Source organism: Anolis carolinensis, chromosome 3 (assembly GCF_035594765.1).
Source record: "Anolis carolinensis isolate JA03-04 chromosome 3, rAnoCar3.1.pri, whole genome shotgun sequence".
NCBI lineage: Eukaryota > Metazoa > Chordata > Lepidosauria > Squamata > Dactyloidae > Anolis > Anolis carolinensis.
In genome coordinates this window covers 168,031,749-168,055,142 of record NC_085843.1, presented here as the reverse complement: position 1 = coordinate 168,055,142, position 23,394 = coordinate 168,031,749, and the positions used below count along the sequence as shown (strand labels likewise).

The window sequence follows — 23,394 nt, the reverse complement described above, 5'->3', positions numbered from 1 at the left end:
GAATACCATAGTCACTCAAGTGAAGATAAGAGAAATTGTGGATAGAAGTTCTGTGGCTGCATTGTCTTATTGTAGTCTATCTCTTATTATAAATAATCGCACTGGCAAGCCATTTTAAAACTTAAATAATACACTTTCTTAATTTTTAAAGAAAAAATTCAACCAGACTGGCTAGTTTCCTGTATACATTATGTCTAAGTGACTGTAATTGGATGAGAAAACAGAGTTGAAGGGTTTTTTTGGTCTGATTTGGAATTGTGGCAAGTTCCTTCCCAATTGTTTCATGCTTAATATTAGCTTGAGACACCAGTAATTGCTATCCTGGAATGCACAAATTTACCACAATATAGGGATCCGGTTGAGTTTTATTTTAAAGTTGAAATGTCAGCATCCACCTGATGAACTGTCAGAACTTAATTCCCAAAGGTTCAGCAGCCAAGCTTCAGATGTTATTCTCTGGCTTAATATTTGAAGGTAATGTCTGTTTCTAGAACAGATTTGCAAAGTTCTTTGATATAGGACTCTGCTTCCTTTTTGGAATTTATTTTGGTTTAAAAAGGAAAACCTCATTCTTGGACACTCTTGCTCAGATGTTTGCTCTACTTTTCTCCATGGATTAAACTACTGGTGTAACTAGAATAACAAGAGTGTGGAATTGTGGGAATTCATCATGAAATGAAGGTAATAAGCCTCAAGAGACAGGGAGCATTGGCTATTTGCAGTCATACTCAAATTTATCATTACTGTAATATTATGCCCTCCTAAAATAGTGCACCTGATCAAAAACATATCATCCTCATAATAATTTTAAAAAATCAGAAAACTGCACCTTGTGACATTTTCTGCGCAACATTCACACACAGCAATTTTGCATAGAAAACAGAATTTTCTGCACAGAAAAACTTCAAAATGTGGAAGTGTTGGTAACACTTCCACATTTTGAAGACTTTGACTTTGGGACGTTTGGCTGTATGTATGCATAAACAGTAGTTCCAGTTGTGGGAGGAATATTTGCCAAAATAAATAAGGCTGTGTGTAGTTCATGTGTGAACCCTCCACATTTTCATCTATAAGAAATATTTGTGTGTCTGTGTCGTTTCAAGTAAGAGAACAATTTTTTGTTTTGGTCCTATTCTAGCCTATGAAGAGCCCCAATCCAGTCCAAAGAGGTTCCAGTCAGTGCCTTTTACTCCACCCCAAAGCCTTTCTCTCTCCAAAACCTCACCTTCTAAATTTTGCTCAAATCCATTGCAAGCCATAGGCCTTCCAACTGCAGTGTATAGGAGAAATTATGCTGTTGCTTTTGTTAGCAGAGATATTAATAGACATCATGGTGCACTACATATATTAATACACAACTGCACAAGGGATTTTCTTAGAGGAGCTTTTAACTCTAAAGAAACTGACTCTTGAGAAGTAGATCTGTTGCTTTTGCAAATCAGTACTAACAACAATCTTTGAAGAACACAATTAACAACTTGAAAGACTCATCTTATCTCACACTGCTATTTGAAGATTTAGGATCACTTGCATGTTCCTGTATCTTATTATACCCTATCTTACTCACCCAACATAGCTATGCTTTAAAATCTTTGGCTTTAATATCTCTTTATCAAGATAACTGAATATTTCAAGAAGTGAATTGATATCCACAAAACCTCATGCTGTAATATAGAAGAAGAAGAAATTTTATTTATTACCTGCCTCTCCTGATGGCTCGATGTGGGGTACAACAAATAAATCAGTAAGTCTTAAAGGTATGGCTAGATTCCTATTCCCCACTGCTTTTTTCATGTGTGCACGTGTGTGGGGGGTGTTAACATACAAAGAGATTCAATGATAAAATAACTGTCACTGTCAAACTTTTCTGCATTTAATTTTCCCCTGATTTCACTATTTACACTACAGTTGTCCTTCCACAGTTGTCCTTTCACACTGTGAAATTATTCACATATTTGATTGAACATGTTTTCTCTAGAATTCTCTAGATTTTCAGCACAACTCTGTGGTCAACATCCTCTAGCCATGCTGGAGGACCTAGAGCAGTAGTTCTCAACCTGTGGTCCCCAGATGATTTTGGCCTTCAACTCCCAGAAATCCTAACAGCTGGTAAACTGGCTGGGATTTCTGGGAGTTGTAGGCCAAAAGCATCTGGGGACCCCAGGTTGAGAACCACTGACCTAGAGATTTCTAGATAAACTCTAGGTCTTCCAGTGTGGTTCTACATATATTCAATTTCCAGCAGAGGTTGATCACAGAGTTGTGCAATCTTGTGCTTCAAACAGCAGCAATATCATAGTAATATCATATATCACACACACACACAGTATACACACAAGCTTTGGACAGTGCTCCATGCATCTGCTGAACTAGATTAGAGTCCACTAAATATATGCTATAGAAAAAATGTTGGCAACAAGCTAACATGGCCTGTGTTTGGAAATTGCAAGAAAATACAAAACCTTGTGTATGACCACTAGAGGACAGCACGACATAAGAGAAAATGAAGAAAACATGACTACCAAAGTTGGCAAACCAAAACACAAAGCCTTAATCATATATTTGTCTACTTGAAAATAAATCAATTGACTTCAATGGGGCTTACTCTCAAGTAAGTCTTTGGCACACAGTGACCATGCAAACAAATTCCTTATTGAATAAACCCCAAGAAAATCATTAAATAGTGTCACACCCTCAAACAGTGTAAATATTGGTGAAGAACAATATAGTGATGGTCAGAATTGTAAATATTTATAGAGAACCTGTGTGGTCTAGAGAGAAAGGTGTGCCAAGCTCAAATCCCTCTTCTACTGTAGACTCATTGTGGGCTTTGGGAAAACTGATATCTCTGAATTTCAATTCTCCAACTGAAAAATAAGAACAAAGGATCTGTCTCGTGGACAGCTAAGATTTTAAAAAACAACCACGGATCTACTCTGGCTAGCTAGTAGTTACATCTGTGTTGGACTTCTGCAATGCACTTTACATTGGGCTGCCTTTGTACCAAGTTTGGAAACTCCAGTTGGTTCAAAATACGGCAGCCAGATTGATTACAGGAACATCTAGAAGTGAACATATCACACCTATCCTAAAGTCACTTCATTGGCTGCTGATGAGTTTATGGGCAAAGTACAAGGTGTTGATTTTGATCTCTAAAGTCCTACCTGGTTTGGGTCCAAGTTACCTAAAGGATCGCCTTTTCCCATACAATCTGCCCTGAACACTTAGGTCCACTTGGTGGGCAGTCTGCCAGAAACTGACTGGCAATCGTCACCCAGAGGACATTTTCATTGGCTGTCCCAAGACTGTGGAATGACCTGCCGGAAGAGGTCTAACAGCTAAATGAGCTGTTGGAATTTAAAAACCATCTAAAGACCAATCTCTTCCAGCAGGCCTACCCAGCCAGTTTTTAAGCCTGAATTTTAAACTCATGTTTATAGAGAAAAACAGAATAGAAATATATAACAGCAAGATATTCTCGGTTGTGTATCCCTGGATGGCCCTTGTGGTTTCTTCCAACTCTATGATTCTATGAAATAAACAATTGGCAGCATTCATGAAAACAGGCTTTAGTTTTGGCTGTAATCTGAGCTCTCAAAACTTAACACCAACTCAGAAGAAAACACTTGGAATGAAAGGACCCATGAGGCAGAAGGGGTTTCAAAATTCAACAGCCAAGGCCAGCAACTTTGGTTTTTTTTGTGTGTGACTGTGGCTCTAGTTACACTGACCCTTTAATGTAATTTCAAATGAGTATTGAAAAAAGTGGCTTGTGCAGATGATTACACATGGAATCCTGGAACCCATTGGAGGCCCAGATGGTGATTACACAAACCAGACAGTACTGATATGCATGAAGGGCTTTCTTTTGCATGCTTTTGTGGGAGTTTTTTGTCTGGCTGCCACAGTTTGAAGATAGTGTCAAATTGTATTAAATTGTAAGTATAGATGAGGTCTTTAATGGTGAGCCAGAAGAGGGAACTGCTGGCCTATGCAGCCAAAAGACATTGCTGTGGCTGCTGGTTGAACTGATCAGAAGTCCTATAAAGCAAGGGTGAGGAACATTTCACCCTAGAAGTCCGTATTTGGGTTTTAAATTCTGATCAAGCCTAGATTCAGTCACATACATATGTTTATAGAGACGTGAATCACACCCTCCTTACTGTCCTTCTGGCAGAAGGTGAAGATATGTTTTACACAGCCTTTTAACAAAGAGCTGCAAATGCTGTATTGTTATTTATATTGTGTAACTTTAAAGATCATTCTGGAGTTTAACTTGTTTGGTTTTAATGTCGATTTTTTGTATGTTTCTAACAGTAAGCTTTTGAGTCCAAGTCTTGGAGAAAAGGGAAGGAAGGAAGGGAGGGAGGGAGGGAGGGAGGGACGGAGGGGAAGTCACTGCCGCAGGATCATTCTTGATTCCATCATATCACCCTTCAATAGAAATATATGTTCTGTGTATGTAAGGTAAAGGTAAAGGTTTCCCCTGACATTAAGTCCAATCGTGTTCGACTCTGGGGATTGGTGCTTATCTCCATTTCTAAGCCAAAGAGCTGGCATTGTCTGTAGACACCTCCAAGGTCATGTGGCCGGCATGAATGCATAGAGCGCCGTATGTATGTAGGTTTATTTATATTTGATGAGATATAAATGCTTTCTTCTGGAAACCACCGAGAGTAGTAATTCTCCACCACAAGCTCTTTGATTTTCTCTCTCATGACCTCCCACCACAAAGCCCAGTGCTGAAGAACAGGGTAGAGGTTGCTTCATCTTCTTCCATACTTATTTTCTGAATCTCCTGATATTTCTCTTATTCTTCCTATGATCACTTGAACGTGTACACAAGGGATGCTAATTTGGGAACTGTTCCAAAGCACTAATCAATTGGAATCAGCCTTGATCCCATTCAAGTCTTAAGATGGCAAAAGTTACTGGAAAAGAACACAAAAGCTAGGAAGGCTGCAGAAGTTTGCTTTTGCCTGGTCTGATTGGAAAGGACAAGATTCCTTCCTCTTCCCTCTGCTCTTGCACTATAAACTTAGTTTTCAGAAATGAAAGTAAGCTGGAAACACAAGGGTAAAATGGGAGAAAGAAAGCAAGTTACAGAGAATTAATCAGGACTGTCTCTGCTAAGTTGAGACAATTGGAGGGGTGCAACTTCATTGCCATATAGAGCAGACACTAGAGCACATTTCAATTACCTTGTTCTAAGGCCATCTGCCCTATATATAATGATCTGCCTGACTACTTTCTGGTCAGCATGTTTTTATTTATTTCAGGAAAACCAGATTCTGGTCAGGATGCAGAAAGGAAGGACACCAAACACTTTTGAGATATACAGAACAGTACCTAGAGTGTCTGTGGGGCTTTATGTGTCAGCCTATGTGATTGACATTCTCACATTTACCTTCCTGCTTTCTGGTTAGCACCTTTTTCTCAAGAAAGAGAGAGAGAAATGCCTGCAAACAGGCAAGAAAGCAAAGCTGATCATGGAGTGTTATCAAGTTATTCCACTTTTACTGTAGGGGTTCTGATTCTGCCTAACTGCTCAGTTTGCCTTGAGTTAAGTAAAGTAAACAAAATTGCCTTCATATGGTCCCAGCTGTTCATCTACTCAGTGGTGTATCTGGGACCCTGTTTAGCCATTATCTGTCTCTCTTAATTTCCTTCTTCCAGACCCCTGGCTCTTACAGGCCTTTTCAGAAACTCAGTATACAAAGCGCAATAACCAAGTTACAGGTTTCCTACATAGAGCCTGACATCTTTCCAGTTTTTGTTTCTGTGCAGTCATTGTTGTTGTTTGGGACTTTACGTACTTACTTAGGTAATCCCTCATTGTCCGAGTATAATTGTCTTCCAGGTGTGGTGTCCTGGTGGTGAATACATAGGTGACTATGGAACCCTATTCTTGACCCGCATGTTCTTCCACAGTGAGGACATTAGTTTCCAGGTGGAAGACGATCCCGATCAGGGTTAACACGCCTTCTTCTTGGCACATTTCTCCCTTTCGCCCCCCATTCATGCCTCTTCAAATTCCACAGCACTGCTGGTCACAGCTGACCACCAGCTAGAGCGCTCAAGGGCCAGGGCTTCCCAGTTCTCAGTGTCTATGCCACAGTTTTTAAGGTTAGCTTTAAGCCCATCTTTAAATTTCTTTTCCTGTCCACCAACATTCTGTTTTCCATTGTTGAGTTGGGAGTATAATAGCTGCTTTGGGAGACAGTGATTGGGCATTCAGACAACGTGGCCAGTCCAGCCGAGTCGATGGCGTAGGAGCTCTTCAATGCTGGTAGTCTTGCTTCTTCCAGCATGCTGACATTTGTCCACCTGTCCTACCAAGAGATTTTCAGGATTTTTCAGAAGCAACACTGATGAAATCATTCCAGGAGTTGAGTGTGACATCTGTAGACAGTCCACATTTCACAGGCATATAACAGAATTGGGAGGGCAACAGCTTTATAAACAAGGACCTTGATATCCCTACAAATGACCTTTCACCACAGAAGTGCTCTGCTATAAGGATATTTCATCGCCATTGTGTATTAGCTGTGGCAAGTTTGAGGGGGGGGGGGGTAGGACTGGCACAGCTGATAGTATTCAGAGGACTTTTTGAAATGTGGTCCCACCATTGGCACCAATTGAATTGTGTCTGTGGTACTACAAGTAAAATAATTCTTCTTTTAATGCGATTTTCCTGCTTCTTGGCAGGGGATTGGACTGGATAGTCCATGAGGTCTCTTCCAACTCTATGATTCTATGATTCCCTATTTCTTTGTCATGTTGACGCAGGTCCCATCTACATTGCCATGTGTGTCTTTTCATCACAAACTTTTGAAAAGACACATGTTGGTTTAGTGACAAGCGATTTTCATGACCTGTGGTAGGCTTCTAAAGTTTGCTATGACATTTGTTCGTGATGCAAACATCTGGGCCTTTGTCTTGAGATTGGACCGTTTCGGTTCTCAAGCCCAGCTGAATCATATCAAAACCTGTCTGGAACAAGAGTGGCTACATGGTGCCACTGCCCACTCATGCATTAAATATCTATCATCTAACCATTTTAGACCAGGAGTTGATACTGATATAGAATCATAGAATCATAGAATAGTAGAGTTGGAAGAGACCTCATGGGCCATCCAGTCCAACCCCCTGCCAAGAAGCAGGAAATCGCATTCAAAGCACCCCCGACAGATGGCCATCCAGCCTCTGCTTAAAAGCCTCCAAGGAAGGAGCCTCCACCACAGCCCGGGGGAGAGAGTTCCACTGTCGAACAGCCCTCACAATGAGGAAGTTCTTCCTGATGTTCAGGTGGAATCTCCTTTCCTGTAGTTTGAAGCCATTGTTCCGTGTCCTAGTCTGCAGGGCAGCAGAAAACAAGCTTGCTCCCTCCTCCCTATGACTTCCCTTCACGTATTTGTACATGGCTATCATGTCTCCTCTCAGCCTTCTCTTCTGCAGGCTAAACATGCCAAGCTCTTTAAGCCGCTCCTCATAGGGCTTGTTCTCCAGACCCTTAATCATTTTAGTCGCCCTCCTCTGGACGCTTTCCAGCTTGTCAACATCTCCCTTCAACTGTGGTGCCCAAAATTGGACACAGTATTCCAGTTGTGGTCTGACCAAGGCAGAATAGAGGGGGAGCAGGACTTCCCTGGATCTAGACGCTATTCCCCTATTGATGCAGGCCAGAATCCCGTTGGCTTTTTTAGCTGCTGCATCACATTGTTGGCTCATGTTTAACTTGTTGTCCACGAGGACTCCAAGGTCTTTTTCGCACACACTGCTGTCAAGCCAGGCGTCCCCCATTCTGTATCTTTGATTTCCATTTTTTCTGCCGAAATGAAGTATCTTGCATTTGTCCCTGTTGAACTTCATTTTGTTAGTTTCGGCCCATCTCTCTAGTCTGTCAAGATCATTTTGAATTCTGCTCCTGTCTTCTGGAGTGTTAGCTATCCCTCCCAGTTTTGTGTCGTCTGCAAACTTGATGATCGTGCCTTCTAACCCTTCGTCTAAGTCGTTAATAAAGATGTTGAACAGAACCGGGCCCAGGACGGAGCCCTGCGGCACTCCACTTGTCACTTCTTTCCATGATGAAGATGACGCATTGGTGAGCACCCTTTGGGTTCGTTCGCTTAGCCAATTGCAGATCCACCTAACCGTAGTTTTGTCTAGCCCACATTTTACTAGTTTATTTGCCAGAAGGTCGTGGGGGACTTTGTCGAAGGCCTTACTGAAATCCAGGTAGGCTACATCCACAGCATTCCCTGTATCGACCCAACTCGTAACTCTATCGAAAAAAGAGATCAGATTAGTCTGGCATGACTTGTTTTTGGTAAATCCGTGTTGACTATTAGCAATGACCGCATTTGTTTCTAAGTGTTCGCAGACCACTTCCTTGATGATCTTTTCCAGAATCTTGCCTGGTATCGATGTGAGGCTGACCGGAGGGTAATTGTTTGGGTCGTTCTTTTTTCCCTTCTTGAAGATAGGGACCACATTCGCCCTCCTCCAATCTGCTGGGACTTCTCCCGTTCTCCAAGAACTCTCGAAGATAATTGCCAGTGGTTCTGAAATAACTTCCGCTAGTTCCTTCAGTACTCTTGGATGTAGCTGATCTGGCCCTGGGGACTTGAATTCGTTTAGAGAGGCCAGGTGTTCCTGGACAACTTGTTTCCCTATTTGGGGTTGGAGTTCCCCCAATCCTTCGCCCATTCCATGTTGCTGAGGTTGAAGATGGCTTTCTTTTTGTGAGAAGACCGAGGCAAAGAAGGCATTGAGCAGTTCTGCCTTTTCCCTGTCCCCTGTCGCCATCACCCCATCTTCTCCTTGCAGAGGCCCTATCGCCTCCTTTTTCTTCCTTTTTCTACCAACGTAAGCAAAAAAGCCTTTTTTGTTGTTTTTTATGTCCCTGGCAAGCCTGAGCTCATTTTGTGCTTTAGCCTTGCGAACCTTTTCCCTACAGGTGTTGGCTATACGTTTGAATTCTTCTTTGGTGATTTCTCCCCTTTTCCACTTCTTGTGCATGTCACTTTTGAGCTTTAGCTCAGTTAGAAGTTCTTTGGACATCCATTCTGGCATCTTTGCACTTGTCTTATTTTTCTTCTTTGTTGGCACTGTTTGCATTTGCGCCTTGAGTATTTCACTTTTGAAAAACTCCCATCCATCCTTAACTCCCTTGTTTTTTAATATTGGTGTCCATGGAATGCCGCTCAGTAATTCCTTCATTTTTTGGAAGTCAGCTCTCTTAAAGTCGAGAATGCGTGTTTGACTTGTCTTAGTTTCAGCATTCCTTTGTATTGCAAACTCCAGGAGCACATGGTCACTTGCCCCTAAGGATCCAACCACTTCAACTGTATTGATCAGGTCTTCCACATTTGTTAAGATTAGATCAAGAGTTGCTGATCCTCTTGTTGCCTCTTCTACCTTCTGGACCATAAAGTTGTCTGCAAGGCAAGTGAGGAATTTGTTGGACTTTGTACTCTTGGCTGAGTTTGTTTTCCAGCAGATATCGGAATAATTGAAATCGCCCATGACTACTATATCTCTTCTTTGTGCCTGTTTGGTCAGCTGTTGACAGAAGGCTTCAATAGGCCATATTTTTACATTCCCCTTAGAATGTGTGGGGCTGCCCAGCAAACATTAAAAGGCAGCACAGGCTTACTTTGTGATGGGAGTTATACCAGCTAAGGGATTGAAATATGGTTATTAAGTAGCTCTAGGTCAGATTCTATTTTTTACTTATTGTACTGTTTCATGTAGATATTTCTATGCCACGGTATAGGACCAAGATCACCATTTTCCTTCCAGCTAGGAACTAAGATTACACCCATTTTAAGAATCTAACATTTTCTTCTTCACATCCCTGAGTCAGAAGTTAAATATACTAGCTATTTTGATAAGCCTTTCAACACATGTAGCATGCTGCTTTTTATTTGCTAGGATGTCTTAAACTCCTGATTAAACAAGGTATTCATAAAATATGTGGTAATAGAATGGGTCAATCAAGACATACCAAGCATTCTGTTCCAAAATGGATTGAGAAACTGCTTTTTTTAAAGGAAAAAGAAATCCAAACACTCTTTTGCAACATCCTTAGACTCCTCCATCTCTTCCACTATCATGAAGGACAATTGTGAAAGTTTGAGATTTTATGTCATTTTCTTATCAGTCCCAAGATTTTTTTAAAAACAAACAACAATAAACAGAAATTAAAAACAAACAACAATAAACAGAAAGGATTGCATCAAATGGCCCAGCAAGTCACTTTTTAAACATTGCAAAGGATTGCAAATAACTGCCTTATAATAAGTAACAATAACTTTTAAAATGTCAATTACTAGCATATGCAAATACAAGCAACATTGCAAGAGCCTACAATAAAAAGTTACAATATTGTATAGGGGTGTGCAATTTTTTCATTATCATCGCAAGTTGTATCAAATTTGTTAAATTCATATTTACAACACGATATCCGACAAGTGGTCAGGACTATACCAAAAACGTAAGAATCAAAACTTACCCAATACTTTTTCATTTAAATTTTGTACATTTCTGAAGCCTCCCAAAGTCAGTTTCATTTTCAGTGCAAGGAAGCAAAGCAAAGCCATAAAGACTGTCTTTCCTCTTTAAATTAATGGCGTCTCACCATTAGGAGAGGGAAGCAGCAGAGAGAAAACAGAGTTCACTGGGAAAGAGACTGAGAAAGCACAGAATTCTAGGAAATGCTTGGGATGGCGAGGAGCCCTATGCCAGAGAATTCAAAAGGACTTGCCCTAAACTACATTTCCCAAAATTCTGCTCAGCATCAGAAAGCCCCAATCAGGATTGGAGAGAGATTTGTCCCTCCGTAGCAGCAGCCAGACAGAATTCTAATAAATTGTTGAATCTGCAAAGAGGAGGACGGACTGATACTTCTAGTAAGTACATCTTTATGCTGGGCTGGGAAGACATCCCTAAATGAAATTTCTACTGGTTTATATGAGAGACATTCAATGAGATAAGTGTTGTGGCTTAAAAAAACATTTTTTGTCAAAACTTGAAGGAATTCTCTAAAATCAGTAGATGTATGAATATTTCTGAAAGTTGGAGGGAATGATCCCCTGTTATCTTGTGTCATTGAATGGAAAATTCAACTTTGAAAATTCCCCAAAAATGTGTGGATAAATAAAACATTCTGAAACTTGATGGGCTAACAGTGATAAAGGTGTTCTACTATTGTAGCAAGTTTCATCTCAATAGCTGTACAAACAAGGGAGAAAGGAGCCACTGAAGTTTTCCCACTTGTGCAATTGCTATAACAAAAAGGTAATTACATTTCATTACTCTCGTTATAGTAACGAAATTTTCACTATCAATACTCTAGAAACACTTTAGAAATTAAACACCAGTGCCTTCCAGTTTTGTAATGACTTATGAAACTTTTTTTAATCGATCGCACATGCCGTATTGTATACTATTAATCATGCTTTGTGGTTGGAGGTCTGCACACTTAAACCATTCTCCATTTCTTCTCCTCTGTTTTTTCATCTCCTCTTAAAACTCAGCCAACATTCCAGTGACATAGGCTATATTGTCACAATTTTCCAAGAGCCCAAATGTTTTTGTGGTTTGAATGTTGGACGCTAACTCTGTAGACCAGGGTTCAAATTCCAGCTCAGCCATGAAAAGCCACTGAGTTATCCTGGGTTATCATATGTTCTCAGCCCAGAAAACAATGTGATAGGGTTGTCTTTAGGGTCACCATAAATCAGAAAAAACTGGAAGGCATGAAACAATAAAAACTCAATATTTACTGGGAAGTTGCAGAGTCAACCTCCCTCTAAGGATTTACTTCTTTAAATAAGCTTCATACTTCAACAAACTTTCCAAATCTCCCCCAAATTTGTTGACACCTCCCTTGAGAGGATGAATGGTACTGTTTTCATAAGTGGGGGGAAAGAGAGAGGGTGCTTTTAGTGGATATGTAAGTTGCCTGTAATGAAATGTTGCAACATAGAATGCCTTGGAAGTTTTCTTGCCAGCCCATTCCATTCTGTTCCTCCTGCTGTCTCTAAGGATTTCCATTTCTCTTTTAAAATTGTACTTTTCAAAACTTGCAAACTGAATAGCAGAGACAGAGAGAGTGGTGGAAGGTCCATTGATCTCTATATCACATGCCACACAACATATTGTAAAGTTTATCATTTTTATAGCTGGACCAACCAGGTCTCTAATGCTATGGTCCCAGTCCAAATTCTTCCCTTATGTACCTATTAGTGAATCCTTAATTGTACAGTGATACTTTGAATTTAATACATTTTACAACAAAGCTTTTAACTCAAATCGCTCTTATCTTAAAGCAATTTTGTTATGTGTTTGTAAATAAGAAAACGTACTTTATAAATACCAAATAATGTATAAATGCACATTCACATGGAACAATAAAAAGAAAGATCAACTTTGAAATGGTAAAAGCACAAAGTTGTGACAAGGAAGCACATTTGAGCCAAAAAAAAGTGTGTTGGCCAGTGTAACAGCAAGACAAAACCTGCATATCCACATGGAACAATAAAACAAGAAAGATACATTTTAAAATGGTAGAAGCACAAAGTTGTGGCAAGGAAGTACAAAGCACAAAGTAAAGAGACAGAAGCAACACTTTCTTAATACTGTACGCATTCCAGACTCCTTCCCCCTCTTGCTCTCTCTCCCTCACTCTCTTCATGAAGCTAAAGATACCAGGAATAAAACCACACAAAATCAACTAACCTAAAGTTCTTCAAAGCAGACAAAAGCAAAGCAGACAGCAAACTCACAAAGCGAACAAGAGCACGAGGCTGATCCCTTTAAGCATTAAAGCCCTCTACTCTCACACTAGCGCTCACTTTGACGCTAGCTCTTAACTCAAAATGCTTCTTGTGTGCCAAAGCAAAACCCGGATCAACCAATGGCTCTTAACTCAAAACAATCTTAAGTTGGGATGCTCTTAAGTCAAAGTTTCACTGTATTTTTTTTTTAAAAAGTTTGGTTATCCTGTACTATAAAATGTCTTAGAAAAAGGGCTTTACATAAAACAGGATAACTAAAAAGCCTATGTACAGAATAAAATAGAATCAAGAAGCAAAAAGAGACCTTTTTCTTTTGCATGTCAATCCTAATACGTGCTTTCCAGTCTTTGAATGTGCAAAACCCAGGGATCCCTTGTGGATAAAGAAGTGGTTTAAAGATTTCAAAAATAAATACAGTAGAGTCTCACTTATCCAACACTCGCTTATCCAACGTTCTGGATTATCCAACGCATTTTTGTAGTCAATGTTTTCAATATATCGTGATATTTTGGTGCTAAATTCGTAAATACAGTAATTACTACATTGCATTACTGCATATTGAACTACTATTTCTGCCAAATTTGTTGTCTAACATGATGTTTTGGTGCTTCATTTGTAAAATCATAACCTAATTTGATGTTTAATAGGCTTTTCCTTAATGCCTCCTCATTATCCAACATATTCGCTTATCCGACGTTCTGCCGGCCCGTTTATGTTGGATAAGTGAGACTCTACTGTACATACATAAAATTAGAACCACTGAATTCCAAAATGTGAGCACATATGATTGTCCCCCTGTGTAGTTTCTCTTTTGCAGGATACAAATTGCTCTGGAGCTTTGGCTATTTGTCTTGCTGCTCAGATTCATTTGACCCTGTTCATTCCTAAACGTAGTCTAATAAAACAGAGCCCTCTTGCCTGCCCGCCAGCTCCAGTAATCCCTGTGTGTATGTGGTTCTATTCCAACTTGATCTATGAATAATTTACCCGCTAATGACCCCTTTCTCTGTTTATGAAATGATACTCTTAAGAATAGTAAGGCAGGGCATAAGCAGGAGCCATATGTTTCTTCTCGAATTCCTGCTCGACAAATGACCTGAAAATTGCTGTTGCAAGAACTTCTAAAACATATGGCTACGCAAAGGGAATTTTAAGTTCTTGTGCGGGTTCCAAAAACTTTCCAATGATCAACAAAAGATGGCATACCAGCCCAATTACTCCTGAAAGATTCCAGTCAAGACGGAGACTGAGTAACCAAAGTTGTGTGGGCGTAGTCTGTTTGAAATGACAGGAATTGCTGTGAATTTCAAGTGTAAATAAAGTGTGGAGACCATTTATATCTCCCTTTCACGTCCAGACAAATGTGTCCCTGCTGTGCTGAATGTGCTTGCAGGAGGAAGTTGGGGCTTTTTTGGCATCTGATCAACACTGATCTCAAGCCATCATAAACTATTAGAGGTAGTGTTCATTCTCCAGTGTCACAAAACTCCTGCAACAGCCTTTTCACTTCATTTGTCAACAATGGACAGACAAAGGACAAGGGCCAAGCTCTTACATAAGGAGATAAAAATGTCCTGAATGGCTATCAGTTGTGTTGTCCCACAACAGGATTAATTATTAGAGTCAAGGAGCAGGGTGGGGGGAATCTTTGATCAATAGCCTTTGGGTGTAGAATGTATACCTGCCTTCCCATACTACATGCTTTGCTGGACTGCAACTCCCATTATGGCATGATCTGAAGCTATAGAAAGTTCAATATATCTGGACATCACCATCTTACAGGGAAGGCTAATATAAAGAGTCAGTACAAGGATTGATATGCAAAACTATAGGGGTGGTAGGTTATATGATACTGTTCCATTATCTGGGCTGACTCCAAAAAAGCCTATCCTTCTCTCTCTAGTGCCCCCTTGTGGCCTTTGCCCATATAATGGAACAGTACCAGTTATATTTTCCAGTCTAGGGATTTTTCCTGTGATACAGACCCCTAGCTCAGTGATAGGCAGCATTGCTTGAACTCTTTGACAGGAATATGATCTTAAGCATGTGTGAGTTCCTCTTTGGGAGTGGTTGAGCATTTTCATCCTAGGAAGAGAACAACATTTAGTCTGAGGTTGTGGAAGATTGAAAGGGCATGTGGAACTGTTGTACATTCAACTATACAACAGGTGTTGTGCCACTCATCGACATATTTCTTCAATTCAAGTGTTATGTAGCATAATAAATGAGTAGATTGAAGACTAGATGAATTGCAGTTTTCAGGCACAAAGTAACCAAGGGGTTTATTTATTTATTTATTTGGTTCCAGACAAATGGTTCCAGACAAATTTATAACCATGGACCTGTATATATTTTGCTTGTTGCCAGAATGACAACAACATGGGCCTCAAACAGGTCCCTAGGAAGGTATTTTTTTTAAACTGGGATAGCAAAGCAGATGTTTCTCATCCAGCAATGTAAAAATGTGATGTGGGGATATGCAATATCACTATAGATCACACAATTCAGACCTGTGGACTGAATTAATCTTACTTTGGCAAACTGCCTCTGACTGTGGAAATACCAGAGATTCCTGTGAACTGTCCAGGGGGTATATCACAGTTTTCTGGAAGGAGACTTAGAGATCGATGAAGCCAAGTGGTTTTGCTTTAATAAAGTTTTCAGTTTCTACCAAACGTTTGCATTCACCTTGAAATTGCTTTGCTCACAATGAACTCCATCAGCAGGCAAATGCCTCAGATAACAGACAGAGGGGAGACGGAGGGACGGAGCAAGGAACAGCAGAGAGATGTTGAAAGAAATAAACTTTCTTCCAGCAGAACGATGCTTACTAATCTTCTCTGTGATCCCTCAGCAACCCTGCCTCCCTCAAGCTTGTCTTGCCCCTTTGTCTTAGTCAATGAACTAAATATTGTGCTGGCCTTGGTTGTTTATACTCATTAGCCTCCTTTATTGACACCGCACAATGACATCAGTCATGACAATTTGGCACCAGAGGTCAATTGACAATGAATGTTAGTGGCTGCCATGTCAGTGCGATGGTGAATCCACTCTGGGTTTTTGTCCAAACTTTAAAGCACTTATCCTATAGGTTTCAGCACCATGGATAGCCCTTTGAATGTTTCTTCATTATTTATTTTATTTTATTTTTATCCCACCTTATTCACAGGAAAGGGGCTCAAGAAAGCTAACAACAAATATGACACAATACAAATTTAAAAAACACAAATGCACTAAATGATGAGTATAAAAATTAAAAAAAAAAACAACCCCTTTGTGTCATTAAGCATACAAATATTAAAATAGGGGGACACCGGCCTAGCCAACCAGATCAGCAGAATCAACCCTGGCTGATACTCTGGTTTATCTTCGGGTCATATAAATATTAAAATACATTTAAGAACTCCATAACCACCCAAAAGAGAGTGTGTAGCAAAATCCACAGCGCCGACTTGGAAGCAAGCAGCCAGTATAGTATTCCCTCACTACTTTGCGGTTCACTTTTCGTGGATTCGCTGTTTCGCGGTTTTTCAATAAACTCTAAAAGACTATTATAAATCATAAAAAATTACAATTTACAGCCTAAGAAAGAGAGGAAGCAGAAGCCAAAGGGAGAGAAAAGGAGCCCAAGCAGCAACAGGAGGAGAAGGAGGCAATTTATCAACACACGATTGGTTGATAGAGACTTTAAATAGTGTACTAGCAAATCCTTATAAGAGATCATGAAAACTTTTCATTCATATAATTTTCAAATATGGCATTTTTATATTTATTTCACATTAACTTGAAGGTTTCTCATCAGGTTCACATGACACACCTATACACTATAGCTGACACTCTAATGCTGTGGTTCTCAACCTGTGGGTCACCACATGTTTTGGCCTTCAACTCTCAGAAATCCTAACAGTTGGTGAACTGGCTGGGATTTCTGGGAGTTGTAGGCCAAAACCCCTGAAGACCCACAGGCTGAGAACTACTGCTCTAATGTGTTGCAACACACAGTTTGGAAAGCTCTGTGCTAGACACTTGTGATTCCTTTTTATTCCTGTCACCCTCTCAAATCACTCTAGGCTAGGAATTTTAAGAATATATTTACACTAATTTGAGTGCATACCTGGAAGCAAAATGGTTCAATCTGAACATTAGTCCAGACCTTTGGTATGAATATCCAAACATATATCAAACCATGGTTTAAAGTCTGGACCATGGTTTCCAAACTAACCTCAGAACATGACTTTCAGTGTATTATAATCCTTTCAAACTTCACACCAATCCATAGTCATGCTTTGTCATGCTTTGGCCTAATATTTGAGCTGACTTATTATATAAAGAAGCTCTTAGCCAGGAATGGGGAACTTTCAACCTTCCAAATGTTTCAAACTCAAGTGTCCAGAAACCCTAACCAGCATGAACAATGGCAAGGCTAAAAGCTCCCTATCTCTGGTCAAAGCCATGCTAGCATCTCATGTTTCACTGGGTTCATACATGGTTTCATGCACATACCTCAAGCTGCATTTGATCATTTAGCAGTATCTGTAAATTAAAATTGTTAAGTAGTTTCTTTCCATCAAAGTATTGCAATAAACTCTTGTCAGACCAAATGCCCTTTCTGACATCATAACTTCCCCATCTGTATGTATTTATGTGATCCTAAAAAGGATCATGCCATGAGAGCCAACTATTACATCAAAAACAGGCCAACACTATAAATTCTGATATTACTGGATCAAATAAAAAAAATTCTCAGCCTTTGAAATCTTTACTTTTTGACTACAGAGTTTACCATACTAACTTGTTATTTCACTGCATTGATGTTAGCATAGATAGTGGATGCATACTGCAATGCACACCTTTGATATCACACTTCTCTTTATTAGTGCTGTTGCACCATTTTGCCACTCCATATCTAATCATACTTTGCACCCTCATTACCTTGCCTTACCACACTGCTGTGATTCCATTATTCGATTCTTTATTTTTAGTGCAATATCAAAATTTCAACTTTAAAAAAAATGCAAATATACTGTTCGCTTGTGGGACCGAGTTAGCAACAAAACCACTGGACCAAATCACTCCAAATTTGGCAGCAAAACACCTGACTATCCAATGACTGACCACCACAAAGAAAAAAAACACACACACATACACACAGAAAAGGGTCTTTAAAACCCCAAAATAAACAACAATCTCTAATCTCTGGATTTCTTCTGAATCTCTGCTTCTTAACCATATAAGGTGTCATGATTTTAATAACCCCAATTTTGCAGAGTATAATATGGGAAAATAGCATTCATAAACCCACTTTCAAAAATGGTTAGACCTGGTTGCACCTGCCATGTCACACACAAGCAGGAAAGTAAGCAATCACATGGAAATAGATTCCTGGATTCCCATGTTGTAAGGTCTTACTAGGTTTGTCTACAATTCAACCTCAGCCTTAACTGAAACCAGGACTTTTCATAAAGTACTGGAATAGAAGGTATTATAAAATATTATGACACAATGTAGTGTAATTTTATTGAAGACGCTCTCAGAAATGTAAGGTTTATGTATACACTAATAAACCCAACAATGTTCAATACAGGGACAAGGATCATGGGGCTTTCCAGATGTTGCTAGAAAGCAGTTGCATCAGTTCTAGCTAGTAAAACCAATAGTGAGGGAAGATAGGATGTCACATGGTCCCCTCCCCTTATTTCATAGGATATTTCATCTTAGAACGAACCTAATCATATTTATTAAGGAAATAGTTATACATTTAGCAACATTCTAGGTTGAGCCAGAACCATTTTATTGTTAGGGAAATAAAACAAGATGAGGTCCACATTCACACTCCACATACAGAAACTGCTTATACCTGTCATTGAAATTTATTTCTATAGTCAAAATGGGACAGCATCCTGATTGGCTCATAATATATTGATGACTGAGGCAGAGCAACCATGATGCCCCCCTTCAGAATTTAATTGCTTCGAGTTGTAAGTCAGAGAAATTGTTTGGCAGCTGAAGGAGGAAAACTCACCTTATAAAAATCAAATAAAATGCATTAAATAGTGCCTGGCTTTCCTTTCATGGCACCCAAGGTTTGTTGCCAAAGGCAGCTGTTTCCCTCTACAAAAGGCTGGCTCCACATTTACTAAAAGGATCGGTGGTTGTGGGTATTCAATGGAAGGAGACATATTATCTATGTTGCCTTTACATAAAAGCTAAAAATTTTACCACAAAGGAACAATATTGTGAATAGTGGAAGTTAAAGAGCACATTCTAAGGATTATTTCTGTGTTTGATTTATTAAAATATTCCCATCCAAATCCAAGTAACCAAGGTGGAGCCATTACTTTTCATTCAACCCTCGTATTAAGTACAATTACACAAGGGAAAACATTCATAGTAAACAGAGCCAGCTGATGGAAAATCCAAGAGTGTGTCTACACTGTAAAATTAATGCAGTTTGGAAACCCTTTAATTGCCATGTCTCAATGTTATGGAATCATGGGTGTTGTAGTTTTACAAGGTCTTTAGCCTTGTAAAACAACAAGCACTCTCTGCCAATGAGTGCAGGCAACTCACCAACCTACATATCTGAGGATTCCATTTAGCCATGATAGTTAAAGAAGTATCAAACTGCAATAAGTGTACTATGTAGATGCACTCTAGTTCTTTTTAGTATATTGGTCATTAAAGCAGATACTTTAAAACAAGAGGTTTGAGACCCTCTTGAATTGTCATAGAGAACTGACAGACTAGACCTGTGAGCATCAAGTTATCAAGTCTACTCAAAAGTATTTTTTGTACAGATTATTAACATATTTCAATGTTTCACTGGTCAACAGTTAGAGGACCAGTTTGCCTTTAAACAAAACAAAATCCATTTCAGGTTTTATTTACTATGCTGCAAACCCATTTCTGTTCTTATAGCTTATATCCCACTTTCTTTTTTAAACCAACAATTCCAGGTAGGTTCTGTTAGTTTGCATTATACATATAATACTGAAAATAATATCAGGAGTTCCTTTCTGTATACAGATTTGCCATATGCCAGTTGTTTTTCTAATATCGAAAGAGGAAGGATAAACAGGGAGATGGGAACCGCTGTGGCGCCAATGTCTTCCTCCCAAATAGAAGATAAAGGGGAAAGTGTGTTGCTTTTTATCAGAACAAACAGTGGTATCTTGCAAGCCCCGCGGGAATTTCCAATATTAACCTACCTGTAAACCGAGGGAAACATTTTCTCATAGCCCAGGAATCACATTAGCATAGTATTTGGCTTCAAACGATAAGGAATGTAGCTTGTCGGAATTCTGACTAATTGCAGATGTGAAGGACTGAGGGCAACTGAAAAAAAAGGAGGCCCAGGTTTAATTACTTATTGCCTTTCCTTTTTTATCATTCATAGTCTTAAAGTTGACCAGAACTTTTATTTCACGGAGAAATCCAAAGTAATTATTCAGTGGATGAATTAATTGAGTGGATTAAAGTCAAAGTTCTGTTGTTCACTAGTAGCAACCTTCTCTTTGAGTCCAGGCTACTTTAAAGATGTTGTTGTTGTTGTTTGCCAATGAGTCGTTTTGATTTATGGTAACCATAAGATGAAGCTATCATTGCTATGAGTGTGTGACTACTAACCTATGGTCCACCAGTGGGTTTCAATGGCTGAGAAAGGATTTGAACCCTGAACTTCATAGTCATAGTTCAATGTTCAAATTGTTTCACCATTGAATTATAGCCAAAAACAAACCAGCATGAAAATAGGGAGCTCTGTTTTCCAGCTGAAGCTCTTTCTACCAACTAGAATTAAACTACCAATAACATTTTAAAACAATTTAAAGCAGAACAAAACCCAAACCTTCTCCTCCATTTGCTAAAACAGCATATCAGAGCAAAAAAGCTTACTACTACCCTTATACAGTATGTTATTTTACTGTGTGCAGGAAGCTTTGTTTATAATGAAGAATTCAAGATCTGACTAGCCAAAAAATCTGAAGTGGTGTGGTCCAAAATTCTACCACCTCTGTTTTTTATACACACAGAGATAGACTCACGCCCACATCCTGCAATAAAGCTATATTTTCATTATGAGAGCTACCACAACATGATTCCTGTACTGCACTAAGAAAACATATTAATCCCTGGGCAGTGTGGGGAACTGGGTCTATGGAAAGGTAAACATCATAATCTATTTTGTGTGTCCCACAGTTTTTCTCCTTCACTGGTGCTAGAGTGTTCACTGCAACGGTAACTCAAGGAAATACCAGTCTGCATAATATGACCTACTATCAGCTACCACAGTTGTACATGTTACAACGGCTGTGAAGGTGGAAGAAGGCTGCAACAGACTGAGAAGCCACTCTTGTTGTGTTAATCACACAACTGGTGGGACCTCACTCTGTGAAGACTGTGTGTTGACCGGCCATGCACCGACCTCCACACATTAAAAAAAATCATGCACAGGCTTCTTCCAAGAAATGGAGGACCATCATCCTCGAACTATGAGGGATCGCCTAAGTGAACCACAGTTCCTCTGAATATGGAAGATGGTGCAAAATTTGAAGTTTTGCAAGTCCGCGGATATCGAGGGAAAGGCTGGCTAGTTCCACTAACTGTGTGAATGTTCCAAGATGAGAAATCGGGATCTCACCAGCATGAAGACAAACAACAGAAGTTTTATTCAATCTGCAGAAGAGATGCCTACACAACAACTGGTGCTCAAAGTATTGAAGCTTTTGTCACACCAATTATTGTCCAAGTCCAGCCCAGGGCTGGGGATGAATTCTTCGGGTGTGATTGCTCAAGAGTTTATTGCATTTCAATTCTGATTTGCCTGTAAAGTTCTTGCATTTATATTAATAAAATATACAAATAAAAAGAAATAAATATATAAAGATGAAGTAAGAACAAGGTTTCCTTTGTGTGGATTTCATATATGAAGAGGAAGGACTGCCTATTTATTTTAATGTTCTTCTTATGCACACATGAGCATGTTCACAGCTAGAAAAATAATAATAAAAATAATGATACTTTGTATGGAATATAGAGGGGAAACAGCAAAGTCTTGAATGAAGAGAAGATAGATACACTGTAGCCTTGTATGAATGATGGCTGATACTTTGTGGCATCAGCCGTGGGCAGTTTCCTCCATGGCTCCAGTTGTTCGCTGCTGCAGAGTGGTGCAGAGGAGACTGGCCATGTGCATGTGCAACAGGGCTAGGGTGGATTTGGGGTTCATCCTGAGGGTCTGGGGGGTACTTGGGTGCAACTGGGGTGGAGGCATGGACCGTGACAATTCATCTGGGTCCTCTGCCCCTGGGAACCTATAACTCCCACTGTGGACTATATCTCTCTTTATATTGGGGTGGGGGTGCTTGTGTTTGACAACACTTGGGAGAGTTGCCAGTATAGATTTTGAAGTACCTGGCTCAGAATCTGAACTCTGGCAGTGACTCCAGTGGCATAAGACATTCGATCCCAACCAGTTATTATATGAAGAAAAGAGAGTGGATTCTGATACCAGAGTGACTAGGAAGGCAGGAGGAAACTAGTAATAAATACATAGTATTTGCAAGTTGCAACAAAAAAATCAATTAAGCCTTGCAAATTGTTTCAAGCTGCTACTCTAAAAACTTTGCACCGAGTCCTATAGTGAATATTGAACTGGCCCTGCCATCAGCTATAGGAATGGGCCGAGCAATCCTAGCTAACAGAGTAAATGAAGAGATATGCTGGGAATTACAGTGCAGCAAACTCTGGCTGCACAATTCCTAGCCCAGCTCTTGAATGTCCTGTCTTTCATATTTAGAGGAACAGTGGTAGCTAATAGTAGACTATATTATGAGCTAATTTAGGTAGTAGACATGGAGTGGGCACAGAGCCACAGCCATCCTGATTGTTCTTCCTGCCATAAGGCATAGTGAACGTCCTGTGGCTTGACATGCATGACTAGTAGGCTGTGGGCATCAAAGATCACATAGGATTTTGATCAATAGTAGCACAACAGAGACAAGGCCATGCCATTGGACTTCTGTATAATTGGCTCTCCATTTTGACAGATTTTGCAGCTGTGGATTGCAATATTCACAGCTAGAAAATATCCCTCTCAAATTCCCCCAAACCAAACCTTGATTTTATCATTTTATGTAAGGGACACCATTTTACTATGACATTTCAAAGAATGGGATCATCCACCAATTTTGGTTTTCATGAAGGATAAAAGAATCAAACCCAGCCAATAACAAGGACTCAAGATAATGCGGAAATGTTACCAAACTGAATGCAATTGTATGCATATTTCTTTGAGTAGAAAGTACTTTCATGTTCTTTCCATTAATGATTAAAGGAATGTTCTAATCCAGAGAAGTTACTTATTATTTCATCTTGTCTTTAAAAAAACAAAACAAAATGATGTCACTGGAATTTGGAGATAATGGTAATCTTTTAACCTCCGTTCCCTTACTTCAAATGACATCATTTTATTGGCAGAGCATTTCACAGCATGAAGAAGTGCAAAGTTTGGCACTCACCATTTCCCCAAGCAATAATAATAATACCAGGATAACCTTACGCAACTACCCAAAGACTAATTCTGTCACTGCGA

The 23,394-nt window shown here is 39.6% G+C and overlaps 1 protein-coding gene across 1 annotated transcript in view; it reads right to left on the bottom strand.

Annotated features, from left to right (window-relative positions):
- Positions 1-20,117, bottom strand: part of ccser2 (coiled-coil serine rich protein 2) — a 195,424-nt gene extending 175,307 nt beyond the window's left edge. Inside the window, exon 1 of the mRNA XM_062975787.1 lies at positions 20,012-20,117. The gene's annotated coding sequence lies outside the window, so the exon portion shown is untranslated. The remainder of the gene's footprint in view (positions 1-20,011) is intronic.
- Positions 20,118-23,394: the final 3,277 nt, after the last annotated feature.